Source organism: Lissotriton helveticus, chromosome 5_1 (assembly GCF_964261635.1).
Source record: "Lissotriton helveticus chromosome 5_1, aLisHel1.1, whole genome shotgun sequence".
NCBI classification, from domain to species: Eukaryota; Metazoa; Chordata; class Amphibia; order Caudata; family Salamandridae; genus Lissotriton; species Lissotriton helveticus.
Window position 1 is genome coordinate 417,285,259 of NC_136065.1, and position 13,127 is coordinate 417,298,385.

Sequence of the window (13,127 nt, forward strand, 5' to 3'; positions counted from 1 at the left end):
TTCTTTCGAAGCAGCTGAGGGTCTTTCAACGTGATCACAGAATGCTAATTAAAGCACTCATCCTGGAGGTGCCAACATGTTGGAACTCAACTTATTACATGCTTGAACATCTGTTTGAGCAGTACCGACCACTCAATGAATATGTCATGCAAAGAGTGATGCTACTGTGAAAGGCATGATCATTGAGATGGACCAATGGAGCCTAGTTAAATGCCTGACTGAGATGCTACTTCCTTTTGAGATCTTCACACGTGAATTCAGCAAGAAGGACTGCACTATGGGCTAAGCTGAAGGAGGTTTCTGCAATGTATGTAGGTGTGGAGGAAAAAAGAAGCATATGAGTTTGTGGAGAGCTGAACCCTTCGCTTATCTGAAAATACATGTGTGCAAAGAGGTATTGTGTCATCCAACCGTTACATTTGTGCCACATTTTGTGATCCACGGTACAAACCATTAATGCACACTTTCATTCCATTTTCAGATGGGGATGTTGCCAGCCACAAAACCTGGATAGCTGTGCAAGCCAATCAGTTAGAAAAGAACGTCTGGGAATTGGAGGCCGCTGCTCCAGGGCACAAGTACTGCAGGTCAGCCTTCAAGTTCAACTTCAGAGTCAGAGGACAGTGTGGTTTGCTCACAGCAGCCAAAATCACCAACAACAAGAACATCAGCCTCAAAATCATCAAAGGACTGGTTTCTACAGGCAGGGCTTAAGTTCAGTGCTAAGGCAAAGGGAAAAGAGGCCGAGCAAAGTGGAGCACCCATGAGGATTGAGCGGATGCTCCAGGCCTATCTGGAGACCCAATAGAGGTCTACTTTGATCAAACCCATTGCTGTATTGGTATGAGAAAAGGTGCAATGGCCAGTGCTCAGCAGGCTAGCGATAAACTTTCTGGCTTGCCCTGTCACAAGTGTCTCTTCTGAGCATGTTTTCAGTGCTGCTGGTGCCATTCTCACAGTGAGAAGGACCAATCTCGAGCCCCAAAATGTTTAGAGGTTAACCATGATCAAAATTAATCAGCACTTTATACCACCGGATTACACCATACCTGAAGTAGCACAGCAGAAAGATGATGATGGCGACTCAGGTCATGGAAATACTGTGTTAGGTGACCTACTTCTGGGTGGACCACCAGAGTTTGAATATGAACTCTACTTCCCTGACAACTAGGCTTTCAAGTTACTTTCTTTCTTCCTTTGATACTCAAAAGAAAGCCCCCCAAAAAGATATAGGTAACGAATATTATTTACATTATTATTTATGTGTGTCACTGTCTTTCTGGTTCAAATCACCACAAATCCATCACCACCATCTTACTCATTTATTGCCAGATTAGAGTTGCAACTGTGTACAATCAGTGAAGAAGTAAGTCTACTCCTCCGAGTCCTGACTCACCCTAAATCCATTTCCCTCAAGCCAGATATTACATGGAGAATAGCACAACAAATGTGAAATGTGTGCCACGCCTCTAGTCCCTCCAAACCTGAATATATCTCTATCCTCCTTTCTGAGCCTAGAGGGACTGCTCCGGAACTTAAGAACAGGGAAATGATTGCATGCATTGCACGCTGACTCTCAGTGATTGGTGTTTGTTGTGCATGTTATCGTCTAGTATTCTAATCTATACACAAAAAAGTGACTCAAGTCAATGTTTCCCTTGTTGTTCAATAACAAAATTGTACAACTGCAGGCCAATCCATTGCATTTTTGATTCACTCGGGGCACTACAGAGTTGGACACCATAACCATACCGTTCTCACAGTCAGTCAGTAGGTTCGGAGATGATTGATAGAATAACGCAGCAGTTTCATGAAGTGGCCTTAAAGGTAAACTACAACACCAGACCTACATGCATGTGGAGTGGTGGAGGCGAGTGTGGTAGTGTGACTGACAGCAGTGCATTGATTTTGTTACTTAATTTGGAAAATGCTATGTTGCTGTTTGTGTATGTGTGCTCAGTGCTGTCTGGCTCAAATTCTAAGATGAGTGGAGGTTAGGTGGGTGGGCCTAACGCTGCTGTTGAAGGTATATGCTGCATACAGACATGATTTAGCAATTCCACCTCTGAAAGTCTGTTTGTTATATTCCCCCTTTTTTTATGCAGTTTAAATTTTCTTCTTGATTTTTCAATATCCTTTTTGTTTTTCCATCTTCAGACCAGCCTTTACCCTGTGCATTACTTGGAAAAATCAACTCAGACTTACCTTACCTTACCAAACCGCATCTGCCAGGCAGGCACCCAAGATTGACAGATGGACAGTCAAAGGAAGGACCAAGAAGAATGCGGAGATGCAATTCCCAATTTGGCAACAATTATAGTATCATTTTGATTTGATTCATTTTTTCTCTGCAATCTGTATGACTGTTTGTGTGGTAGTGTATGTTTGCTTTTATATTTGACTCCTACAGATAGTTTTGCTTTTTCTTTGCTATCTTTCAAAGGAAGCATGGTACAAAAACCGAAAATAAAATGTATGTAACTTACGTCTCTCTGGGGGCAGACAGGCAGGGCAATTGAATAATTATTAATAATATACTGCCCTAGTCTAGCACTATACTCATCAAGTCATCATCACCATCATGCATGCATTTACTTTTTCTCTCATAACAGATTTATATGATGGTCGGCTGCCAAGTTTTTGTGTGCTGTCCATGTGTAGTGTTTGCCTTTGTCAAAACTTTCCCACAAATCCCCTTCCCAACCATTCATCAAACCCTAACCCTCTTCCCCTGGGCTGTATGATTTATTAAGATGTGTGACTGAATTGAATTTACACCAATTATTGATCACACACTTGCTGGGGAGGATGTGGTGAAAGCACCACTAACTCAAGGCAGGACAAGGATCTTTTTCTGCTCTAAGTACATATGCTATAGCCCACACTGGCATTATTAGATTGACCACCCATGCACAGTAGTTGATATTCCATTTTTTTTTCTCCAGAGGAACGTAATCCATCATAAAAATATAATTGGTTACCAGCATTGAATCATCAATCATCCTAGTTCCAGCACTATAGGTCGCAAAGCTGCTTGTCTGCTTCATAGTTCAAGTCGACTACAGTTTGCAACTTGTACTAGGCTAGCCCTCCAGGCATTCTGGTTTATTTTACATTAGCATTGCTTATCATTATCATTGTTTCTTGTTTGGCAGTCTTCTTGTATACTGTACTTGTACTGCTCGTTCCCTAGTCTCCATCAGGTGACTAACTGTCTCATTTTCTTTTTTTGCAAAGGATACCGTCAGTGTCTACTACTAACACAACCATGGCACCCTGCGTAACTAAACCGTCACCATGCAGCTATCTCTTCGCCTAAGTATAAACATCAATTACAGGTAAGTTTGGGAGAGGCATAATGTATATACTATGGTAATTAATTAATTCACACATCCACACCCTTCCGAGTCCATAGGTGTTTTAGTTGCAGACTGCATAGACTAGGAGGAGAGACTGACAGTACTAGTAGGACAAGTGAGGATACCTCATCTATCTGTTGTTGTGTTACACTATTGGCAGATTTCAATCCGAAACTGGCTGCGGCCCTGCAGCAAAGGAAGCAGTGTGAAGTAAAAGAGTAACCCCCCACAAAAGATTTACATCATATGTAAACTAGAAATAATATATTATCCTAACAAATAAACTAACTAGAATTGGAAAAAACACAACACCTGACCCACCTCTCTCCCTAACCCCAACCAATGTCCATCATTAAGATTCTAATGTCTCTAAATTAAAATGTCGATAAATAAAAACACATTTTCCACAATGCCAAATTTCCACCCACCAAAAAAAAGATTAAAAAAGGGGCAAGGCTACGGACGTCTACCTGTGGGCTCACCGGATCTTCCTTCCCAGGCTATTTATCTGCTCCTCTAGGTGTACTGCCATCCGGAGGAGCATGCAGAGCTGAAATGTCTTGCAGTTGCATGAACAAGGGTGGGCAGCAGTGTTTAAAGAAGTTTGGCGGGCGGCTGCCAGATCATGGCTCCACACTACTGGAGGCACTGGGGTGTGGCAGGCTGGGGTGCAGGGCATTGGCGGAGGCTGCAGCTGTTGTCACTTCCTCCTCCTCAGCCTGAACCACCAGCTGCCGATATTCATCATGGATGTCCTCCAGGTTCTATTGCCGGGCCATGGAACCTGGAGGAAATGGGTGGTTGTTTCGGTTGGGAAGGAGCAGCTATATCAACAAAGAAAAAAGGCAATTGTAACCAATACTCTTAGCAAAACATTAACACACAATTAATTATGCACATAAAATTATAGTGGCACAGTAGCACTAGCAAGCACAGTACATAACATTTGTGGTATTTTCCCACTTCCTCTGCCTCTAACATTTGTGGGATTTTCAGGCATTACTAGGCACTATAGAGTATACAAGTCTTCTTCTTATTCTCTCTCTTGTTTATTTAAATTATTCTTGTAGACATGCTAGCTCAGTCAGCTTGCACCCTAAGCAGACATACGTGTGTCGCAGTCGCAGACCCATGTTACTTTATTACTGTCTGCAAATGGGGAAGCTGTAGTCTACAACTACGCAATTATCTTATTTTTCCCTTATGGCCATACTCTGTTAAATCAATTTCAACTGCTTCATTTCACTTTTACCCTGACTACTACAACAATGCAGATGATATCTGACATGAATGATTATATATGGGCTGACGTGAGGTACTACTATTGATTGATTGTTTAACCATGCAGCCGATAGGCCACCCATGGCTGACACAGTTGAAATTACATAAGTAGGGAGTTGGCCTCGGAGTCTGAAGGAGGCGATTGACAATTGGTGGATATTGGCACATACATATACAATATATAGGTTGTACTTGCAACCTACTGTGAGTCAAGGGAGAATTCTGAAATACAACCTTGAATCAAAAACCTAAAAAAATAGAAATCAGTCCTTATTTCTTCCCAGTGATTTTCCATTTATCATTGTATTGCTCTTCTGGAGTTTTCTTTTTCTTATTCTAATCTTATTCTTATCTTCACTCTTGGCTTTGCTACTCTGGCATGATTTATCTTTCTTTTACATTCTCTTCATCCAGTGACTGTCTCCACCTATGCAATGATTGAATACCATTCAGTCATCCATCCCTTCAAAGTAAACATGGCTATCATTCTTCTTAATCTCTCAAATAACCTTTTACTAACAACATACATTTGTCTTTTTTTTAACCACCACCCATGCGCCCTTGCTTGCCTTTGAGTGTGACCATTCAAGCCCCTCGGAGGATTCCTATCACCCATACAGTTTCATCCACTCAGGCAGGCGCCCTTTCCTTCACCTTTCACCCATTCTTCAACCACCCATGTATCCTATCAGCCCCCTATACATCTCGGGCCCCGTTCCTTCCCCCTGCATCCTTCTCTGCCAGTCATATATTACATGTCACCCATCCTTCCTCCTTCCATCCTTCTTTCCTTTTTCACTCCACCCATCCATCAAGGTCGTCTGACTCATAGTCGTCTTCAGAAAACTTTCTCAGCTAAGTTGAAGTCAGATAGAAGAGGCTCTTAGTTACTCAACTCCTGTCGCTAATGTTATTGCTAATGCTAAGTAAAGGGTGTCTTCCTCAACCATTGTTCACAACAACTTAGTCTCTCTCACCAGTACAGTGTACACCCTTGCAGCGAGTGTGTATTGTAGTAAGTAAGGAATACAACTTACCACTGCCCACCACTTCTTCTGGCTCACCCCCTGCTACTGCTACATCTCCTCCCTCCTAGCGGGCATTGCCTTCCCCGCTGGCCCTGGGACTGGTGGTCGGTACACCTAGAAAAAACATTACACATTTTTAGATGCTATATATGCCTCCCCATATTTTTTTTTTACTAGCAAGATTGAATATACAATACATACATACACCACACACATCACTAGTACAAATCCGGTACTAGAGTAGAGTAGACAGTATGTCCTATCCTATCAAAAATAATAAAATATCTGGTCGAGCATTTTATTGTTGCCAATTTTCTAAAAGCCTCTCAAGAAGAGGACAACCCAAAGGACTGAACTCAGTGGCTAGAGCTATTGGTGAATCTGAATTTTAAAACTTTTTAAATAGAAAAAGAGTGGCAAAAAATGCAGACAATAGGACTTGAGGTTTCTCGAGTCCTTTGTCTTGGTTGGAAAATATCATTGTGACCTAATACTCCTCATACTTTCTTCCAGCCATGGTGCATGGAAATCAGTTATTCACAATCAACTGCTGTTAATAATAATAGTACTAGGCCTAGACGAGAAAAAGGAAAAATACACCACTTTGGGGTGTCCAAAGAGACCATCATTTTATTTACTGATTGAGCATGAGAAAGAAAGTAAAAGAAAGCCTTCTAATCCCAACAAACATGCGTAGAATACCTTAGCTGGGCATGCAATCTGCACAGCAGAGTAGTAGTACTAGTAGTAGTAAAGGTCAGACCAATTTGTTCTCTGAGGCTTACAGTAATACCACCACTAGGCAGTCCACAAAATATAAGGGGAGAGGGAAAGCTGACTAAAAAAGCAGAATTAATTATAAAGCAAGCTACAGACAGCCTAATAGTAGTACAGAGTCAGAGGCAGTTAGATTGATGTAAAAAAAACAGACATAGAAATATAAATAACTGAGCTGGTAGGTAATGTAGGGAGAACATGAATTTAGAAACAGATATATCGAAGAAGATTTGGTAAAAAATAGAATTAGGAAACAGAAATAATAGTTTAAAAAAATAAGGTGCAGTAAAAGTTAGGGAAATATAACTATTAATATTACCAAAAGATGACTTACCGGGGACAGCAGCAGAGCCATCTGTAGTAGAGGAAGGATCCTGGGAGGCACCTCCTTCTCCCGCCTTGGCAGACCTGTCGTCTTCTTGCCCCTAGATACTGTTTATGTAAGACATGATAAAGAGACAAAAATCGATTGGTGTGAAACAAATACTAAATATTAAAATAAATGCTCGAAAAAGATTTTTTGACAGAAAATAAAATTGACCTATCTAATCAGATCAACTAGCGATAGTAGACCAGCATCACAGTCGTGGACCATCCGATCTCTTTATTTTTCCACTGTTCCATTCTGATTCCAGAATCCTAAACCAAAGTACCCCCTAGCCCGCCTACTCGAAAGACTTTAACAAAATAAATTGAAAAAAATTATATTTGTTTTTTATAAGTTTCAATCTCATTTGCAATCATCAATGAATCAACCCCCTTTGCTTGGCCAATTCACTAAGTTTACATTTATTATTATTATTATTACAATTCAGGGATGGAGTGTCTTCTTCTTCATACTCTGTAAATAGACATGAGAAATTGAAGAAGGTGAAGAAACATCAAAAGAGGATACTGAGGAAAGGGAGAATAGTGTGTACTAAGTTTCTCCTTAGATATTTGAAGGGCATCAGCAAGAGAAGCAATATGGTACTGTATTTACTCCTCAGATAGGTACATTCCAGAGAAAGAAACAGGAGAAGGTGGATCCTGCTTACACCTCTATCCATGGACATCATCCATAGTAGTACAATGATGTCACTTAGAGTAATGTTTCCTATGCTCCATGTTTGTAGAATAGAGAAATAGTACAAAAAGAGCCTTAAATAGTCCTTTATAAAGAACCAACAGAGTGTTCAGAGAAATCCTGGGAAAAACCCACCTCTTTCCCAATTTTCAAGGAATTCTTTTTTTATATATCAAAATACAAATGTATGTACACATAATTAAATAAATACATATAGGGAAGACTGGCATCCTCTGTTTAAGATTTAGAGGTAAAATATTCCTTCCAATTTATGCCAGCAGAGGCCCCTATTGACTAAAAAACATAGGGAACTGAAACAAAATCCATACAGGCAATATTTTGGCCACTTTTCAAAGAGGCACGCCAACAAAAACATTCCTCTGCTGCACAAGGACAGAAATGCAGAGTTAACCAGTGTTAACGATCTCACAAAAAACACGCTGAGAACCCCTTTCAAAACAAAGACCCAGCATGCAAGCGTCTCCCACAAATAGTCTAGGAGATGCGCTGTCAGAATCAACCCCGACTGGTCGCAAAATAGATGTGCTGAAGATGTGGTTTAACCAGAATATCCTGGGCATTCATCAAGCACATATAGAAGTGCTCCTGAAGTCACAACAACAAGGTAGGATCTGCCAGGGCAAGGTATTAAATATTAAAAGCATAGTTATACAGATAACAAAGGGATTAACATAGACAAACATGCCAGAGAAAAAAATATTCCTAGACTTCCGGATACAGTGCCCTGCTCCTTGTCCTACCTACACAGAAGTCAAGGAGAATGCCTGGAACTCTTTCTCTCCAAGAGGCCATGCCCCCTAGAGCTTACTATACAAGGTTCAACAAGCTCCATAGGTCGTGTTTTGCTTCTTAGCAGATCAGACCAAAGAAACCTGAAGTGTGGTGGGTTCTAGCTTTCTTTACTTCCATAATTAGTAGGATGGGCATGAAGGAGAGGTGAGAGATATTTTACTTTGCCTATGTTTGATTGGTTCACCTAAGTCATGTTGTGCCTGGGTAGAGGTTGGACACTTCATATAGTAAATACAGGTAATATTTAATGAGTTGTGTTATGTTTCCTGTAGGAAAGTGGAGAATTATATGATGCTAAAATCAATTAAGTGAATTTTTTGTGCACAATCCCTCATGACCAAGTGGTCCTGGAAAACACAGGTTTAGCATCCCACCGCTGTAACACCAATGTTTGAGAGTGAAGTATTACGTGGTGCCGGGGTTAATCCTCACCATGTAATACTATCACTATATCCCAAAAATGGTCCTTGGATTCACACTAAGAAGTCCTTAGCTCAGTCCTGGTAGTGCGGCAAAGAGTAGTCAGACTTTAATAGAGGAACGTGTGTTAACCATTTCAGAGTACTAACATGGCTGATAAATAATTGACACAACTTCAGAGAAATCCAACACCAATTTATAAAATTAAAGTGCATTTTATCTTAATTTAGAAACCAAAACAAATGGAATAGCATACATATAACCAGAGTTATACATTTTTGAAGCATTAGAAAATCAGCGCTGATTATTACAGTGTCAATTTCAAATTGCGGTGGGTGGCACTCCGTCACTTGCAGGTCAAGTTGCATTGTACCCTTGCAGGGTAAGGGTGATGTGGGTCTCAGGACCAAGCCACAAAAGTCAATTCCGTTTTACCTCTCCTGTGAAGCCGCAGTCCAGATTTGGCCCGACTTTCCTTGGTGCTGAATGAGAGCCACAGTAGATCTGCTTTTACCATTTTAACAGTGTGGATGGTGACTTCGGACAACAGTCGGATGAAATTCCCTCTTTATGCAGCATTGAGTCATTCCAGTAGTACATTAAAAAAAGCTTACATGAGTTAATACAAATTAGGTACAATGGAGACAGATCTGAATCTTGACCTGGCAGTCATCCCAGCCCTAAGGATCATGGATCTAAGGGTGTTCCAAAGCACGGGGCATTGGCTACAAGGTATCAGCCAAAAAGGATGAACTTGAGAAGCTCTTCAACTCCTATGCTATGAGAGAGAAAGAATGGAGAGGGTAGGCCACACCTCAGAAGGTAACCTTGAGGAAGATGAGGTTGATGGCATGGCCCAGATTGAAGAAAATGGGGAAGAAAGTGAAGATCAAAACTTTCCACCATTTCCCAGAACACCCTTCACCAGTGGAAAGTGACAAGAGTCACTCTAGTAGACCCCCTATTAGCAAGGTGGTAGGAACCCTTGAGGCTGAGCTTGACCTACTCTCCCTGGAGGAGAAAAAGTTTGAACTTGAGAAGAGGAGAAGAGAATAGCGCTTGAGGAAAAAAAAGGTTAAGTTGGGCCTTAGGCCCAAAGATGGTGGCAGCAGCAATAGTGCCAGGGAGAAGGAGGAATCCTTTGACCCTAAGAGGTGTAGAGATAGTGATGATATTAACAAACAGTTTGCAGTCTTTGAGAGGTCCTGCAAAATGAGGAGGAAAGCACACCAGCACTGGGGCTTTCTACTTTGAAAGTTATTCTCAGTTACTGGCAGAGATACAATTCTGAACCTTAATGAAGACTCCTTCCAGCATATGAAGGAGACGTTGATGGAAGGATTTGGACTCACTGCTGCCAAACATAGTTTGAAGTTTGGAGACACCCATAAAGGTTAAAAAAACATACATGAGTGGGCTTTGTGAACTCTTCCCTCAAAGCACTAGAAGTCTAGATAAAAGACAATGAGGTGGACATTTATATTTTTGTTTGATCTGTTTATTAAGTTTTCACAGTGAATAGTAAAGTTAACAAAATAAATATTGTCTTATAGAACCAGTAGATAGTCCACAAGATATAATGCTCAACATAACATTGCTAGTGCACAACAACCCCTGTAATGACAGTTCAAACTTGGTAACAGTAAATATCCTACCCCAGATTTCCCGCTTAAACAAACTCTTTCTACATAACATCTTAGCTTAGTAGCAATGCGGGATGGACAAATTACACATGCACAGATTGGTTTCATATACACATTGCGTATGGCTTTACTCCGCCATGTCAGCTCAATTAGCCAAGCAGTCAAACAAACATTTAGATAACGGAAACCCAAGAACATAACCAAAAAAGGGGGGTGAAGAAGGAAAGCAGGATCTCAAAAGAGATGGTCAAAGAAAAGAAGAGGGGGGATTTTATCATAAATTAGTGCAGGAATTACTGTACATACAGTCATGCCTTTACTTTATATAAACACATAGAATCAATTAACTACAGTGTGGGGTATATAGGACACTCCATAGTGTTCAGTTCATGAGGTAGGTCAAAGTACCATATGTAGGAGAGTAGAATCTGCTTACTAAGGTTACCCCTACTTTTTGCTGGTATTTCACTGTTTCTTGACTTTATTCTGGCTGGTGCCCTGTTATCCAGGACCCCAGCCTAGCTGCTTCCTCTCTAAATTGATTGCATGTACTTTAGGTACACTCCATTTTGGTTACTGGGGCATCCTTGTGAGTCCCTAGTACATGGTACACTAGGTATTAAGGCGCATAGGTACCCCAGAGGCCTACCAGGGTCTGAATCATGTATTATGCCACCCCTGGGAAGCCTTCCAAAATGGCATCACAGGACTGCTACTGCAGCCTGGGTAAAGTGGTGCATGTACCTCTTACTAAGATATAGGTTACCTATATCTACCTTTAATCACTGACACATATAAGCCTATCAGTCACTCCTACAGCAGGCCTTATCAGTCCTGAAGGCAGAGTGCTTGGTTTTGTGTGAGAGGTGCCTATGCATGAGCTGGGCCCCTCTTCAGCTTTCGGAGCCTATTCTCTGAGGCTGTTCTGTGATGCAGCCAGACCATATACTCTTATGTGCATTATAACCTCGCGATATATTGGTAACTTTGGAATGGCTGAATGGTAACTTTGGAATGGCTGCATGGAAACATGTCATATTTGGTGTCAAACACTTTGGAATCCTACCCCCCCCCCCCCGCCAGTCCTGGTGTGGGGGTAGGATTCCACCCTTCTAGAGGGAGAGACATGTACACACTGGTCTACCCGGTAATCATTTAAAAGAGCCCTGGCATCACAAAATGGATGCTACAGACACAAGTGGATGAAACTCCAGCAGGGGAGGCCTGGACAATAGGTTTCCTGTCACAGGGAGGTGTAACCACCTCCCAGACAGGCTTTATTGTTTTGGGGCTGGGTGGGGGCACTCCCTGAGTGCTTTGAAAATCTGCACTGGGGGCACACTTGGTGTCCTTGTGCATAGCCCAGTTCAAACCGGTTGCAGGGGCTACCAGCCCCTGCTCTGGCACAAAACTGGACAAAGACAATGGGTGTAACCACTCCTCTTTCCAGACCCTCACATAGGTGGGTCCCCAGAGTATATCCAACCCCTTTTTGTAGTATAAGTAAGGAATCCCTGGCAACAGGACTTTAGATTACACCTGGACGAAACTCTGACACTGAATCCTGGAACTTCGATGCTCTACTAAAGGATGGAAGAATCTCCCTTGAGAACAGCTTGCCGGTCTGCATTTCCGAAGATCCCGATGGACTCCAAAGTATTTGTGACACAGGAAGAGGATTTATAGACTCCTCAGAGGCCAACACAAGCCCCCAAACAAGCTGAGACCCGCATCCCTCACGTGTGACGTGGAACTGAAACCCCTGGACACCGTGCACATTTGCTAAGTGCATCAACTTTCCAAGCTTTCCTGAAGTCTTGCATTGGGTGACTTGTAGCCCAATCCCCGAGCAATCATCTGCACTAAAGATTGTGGGCCTACACTCCACAAGTGTTCTGTGAGCCTGCTTCTTGCATTTCCGCTTGAGGCTCCTTTGCTATCCCTGATCCGTCGACTGGTGGGTCCCCTCGAAGGTAACTCTACTTTTCTTTGGGCTTCCATTGTTGCTCCAGATGTGCCCTGACTCTCCACCATGTGGTGAGTCCCTCAGACCTTGCTGGTCTGCACCAAAGTATTTCTTTGATTCCTGCGTGGGTTGCTGTTGCCAAGGCTTGTTGGGTCCAATCTGGAAACCAACATGGCAGCACTCAACAACCTTCATGGGACATCTAGAATCCCGAACCTGGTTATTGTGGACGCCTCCTGGTCCTCCTGGCTGAAGAGTCAAGTTTCACATGAAATCACCTGACATCTGTGGGCATTCCACTATCATACCCCTGGTCACTGGCAAGTGACCCAGACTCTGTACCCCTGCTTTCAGGTTCTTCTCATCTTCGACCCATGCTTGGATCACACTGGACACTTTCCACTTGGACGCAAACAGCACTTTGCAGCAGATCGCCATTGAAAACGACGACGAAACCCGACACCAAAAGACACCTATGCACCCGGCTTCCGTGGGTGAGGTAACCCGAGTACTATGGTGCTCCCGTGGGTGTTGGCTCTAGAACATCACTAATACTAAAGGGATTTGCTCCAAGTCCTCTTCTAAGTGTCCTTTATTTTTAAAATTCCAACTCCGACTTTCCCCATAGAAGTTAATGGCGATTCGCAGATGTGTTCACACACTGCACGCGTCCCCCGTGGGTAAATGTGTAAATGTGCTGGATTTGTAAAGCGCACGGCTGCCCGTGAGCGTCCCGGTGCTTGCTTAGGGAACCCGTCCTGGTTTTCCCCTGTG